At 40.4% G+C, this 3,090-nt stretch overlaps 1 protein-coding gene across 2 annotated transcripts in view; it reads left to right on the plus strand.

Moving 5' to 3' along the window:
- LOC111875284 overlaps positions 1 to 3,090 on the plus strand; it is a 92,248-nt gene that overhangs the window by 24,371 nt on the left and 64,787 nt on the right. The window contains exon 1 of one of the 2 annotated variants that reach the window (XM_023871394.2): positions 2,698 to 2,916. The exons of the other annotated variant lie outside the window; for it this stretch is intronic. The gene's annotated coding sequence lies outside the window, so the exon portion shown is untranslated. Of the gene's footprint in view, positions 1 to 2,697; positions 2,917 to 3,090 lie in introns of those variants that run through there. 2 annotated transcript variants of the gene reach the window in all.

Below are 3,090 nucleotides of genomic sequence, written 5' to 3' on the forward strand. Positions count from 1 at the left end.
TGTTAACAAGCTACCCAAATATTTAAAACATTTCACATTCTCCAGTTGTTTTTGGTCTATCTTTATTGTGACTGGGGTTGGTTGTCTCGAAATTTTCATTACTTTCGTTTTCTCCACATTCCTTTCCATGCCATAGCACCTTCCAATTTCAATTAGCCCCTGATATATAGCGATATAATTATTTCTCTATTTTTCATTTCTTTCATTACTTTAAACGTGATGAGTTTGTCAATATGAATTGAGATGCTTATTCCTGAAAGCTCACAAGCAGATCGGAGAACCGGAGAAGCTAGTAAATACCTCGGAGCAACGAGAGTTCAAAGATGAGTGTGTAAAATATATACCATATATACTTATGTAATACATACAAACGTCTTTCGAAAATGGGAATTGCTTTATATTGAATTTTGCAACATAAAGCCCATTCAGAAAATTTTCTTTCAGTTCATAACATCTCCTTTTATGCAAATAATAACAATTGTTGAATTTAAAACAATAAGATATGAAAACATGAGATTTTCAAACAGGCTGATCTAGAGATAACGACCTAGACTTCTAATTTGGAGGTGCATAGTTCGAATCCCAACAAGGACACCTGCTATCGTGACTGAAGTTTTCTTGGTTTTCGTAAGTCGGTTCAGGTAAGTGGCCAGAATATTGATTGATCAGGCCACGAGCATCTCCTTTCAGATATATTCCATTCATCATTCATCCACCATGCCACCATTCCATTCGATACTAAAAGCGTCGGTAAGGGACGAGAACAGGAACCGGGATAGCTCGGTCAGTGTAGTGACTATGCAACGGATTGGACGAATGTAGAATCTGCGTTGAATTCAAAGCTACTGCAGGGATTTTTCTCTTCACAGCGTTCAGATCGACTCTGCGGCCCACTTATGCGTCGGGGATCGAGGGCAAAGCGACCGGTGTATGAAAATAATCGCTCGCTTCCATCTGCTATAGAGTTTAAGAATAAATGGATCCATCCTCCATTCCTACATAGGTCTTCACGTCGTGGTGATTAACTAAGCACAGGAACAAATTTGCATTTCAGTTTAAATTACAAGGAAACGAGGAACTAGCTAAGTTTTTCGCAGTGCCCGTAACAATGGTTCAGTTCTTTACTTCCACGTGCCCACAATAGTGACAAGTGCAACAGTAATTCAGTTAATTTGAGAGCTTCACAAGAAGAAAGAAGTCAATTACAGGCAATCACTGAAAGAAAATATTTAAACGTTAAATTATCCAATGAAATACAAATAAATCCCGAGAATGGCAAAAAGCAGTGTAGAATGTCCAAAGTGCATATTCCCAACAAAAGTCAATGGTATATGAGTTACTAAAAACGTAAAATATATCAACAAACAAAGCGGAATTCTCAGTGGAGATGTCATTGCCTTGCAGAGAAACAAGTGTAGCTGTGGCACTGACCTTGAAGTGACAGTGTGGCCTGCAGGCATATATGTGTGTGAAGTACAAGAACTCAAAATGGGTGAACAAAAAATTATTATTATTCTTACTTTCACCGGTTAGAACCTCTAGTTTGTTCCCATTCAGAAATAGCTTTGGAAATGGTGGATCTTGCAGACAGCTGGTAGAATTTCTCGGATGCGGATTGGCCCATCTTCTCTACCTTCATAGCACAACAAAAACACAGAAAAAAATTCAGAAGATTCGAACACATGAGCTGATGTTTCGACCCATCGAATACAGCACACAGCTACGTTTCTATAGCCATTAGTGTAGCATAGGACATCAAAATGCCGGCTCTGAACACGGAGTGTTGACAGATATAGTCTAATTAATATGTCTTCCCACTTAAATTGCGGTAGCGTAGTTGGTTGAGGCACTATACAAGAAGCCGGAAGGTCACGGGTTCGAGTCCCGATGAGATAGATTTTTTTTTTCAATTTATCTAATCATTCCAGGGAACTGTGGCCCTGGCATCGACTCAGTCTCTAACAGAAATGAGTACCAGGGATCTTCCTGGAGGGTAAAAGGCGGCCGGCGCCTAAGGCTCACCGCTTCTGTGAGCCGATTGTCTAGAAAATTTGGGAGTCTCGACGTCTCTGCGAAGTAGTGGGTCTGGAACGGGGTCCACTCAGCCTCGTGAGGATAATTGAGGAGTTATTCAATGGAANTATCCTCAAAAATTTGCACTAACTTCACCGAAAAGCGGCGGTCTCTCGGCCGGTATAGTTCTCTTGCGGAATACAGGCCACGGAGTTTGTTTGTTTGTTCAGTTTTTATTTTCTTTTGCTGACAACACTCAGAACTTAATGACATGTTTTGTCAAAAAGAAACTGTTTTCTAGTTTTTTCGTTCGAAAAATAGGGGATCGCTTTCCATTAGGGCTTATAGGACAGAGATTAAAATTAAAGTAAAAGATCAATGGTCCAGTATTTACGTTTTAGATTTGAAAATATAATTGTCATTATAGCAAAAGCGGTACGAAAAGACTGCATATTTAGTTAAAATTATTTGCAACGCGTAATGTTTTAGTGGGTACAAACCTGGTGACCTTTAGATGTATTAACATGTAATAATAATTTGTATACAGACATTATAACAAGTTGTGTAGGCAGTATGAAAATAAATACATAATAGTGAACGAGGTATTTCACATTATGTACACCTGTGCCTAGTGTTTGTACTATTGCCCTCAGGTGGCAGACATCTCAGTCACTGTAGTGACTAGGCTAAGGGCTGCTAGATAAGCGTTCGATTCTTGGAGGAAGCTGCCATTTCTCTCTTCACCACCGTGTGCAGACCGGCCCTGGGGCTCACACCGCTCCCTAACCGGTGGGTACTGGGGGCTCCTACCTCGGCGGTGAAGCGACTATGGCGAGGTCCTGATCACTCGCCTCCATCTGAAGGTTAAGAATGTTGGAACTTCACCTCCACTGGAAGGACAAGGTTCATATTTCTCTGTAGTACCAGTCCTCACCTTCATTCCTAGTGTTGTCAATGAATGTCGAGGAAGATATGATAGACTGGACTTATAGCATGCATGATGTAGGAAATGATTACATTCAAAACTCTGGTTGGAAAATATCAGAGCAGACCACATAGCGTACATGGGAGGATAAT

This window comes from Cryptotermes secundus, unplaced genomic scaffold (assembly GCF_002891405.2).
Source record: "Cryptotermes secundus unplaced genomic scaffold, Csec_1.0 scaffold1364, whole genome shotgun sequence".
Lineage (NCBI taxonomy): Eukaryota > Metazoa > Arthropoda > Insecta > Blattodea > Kalotermitidae > Cryptotermes > Cryptotermes secundus.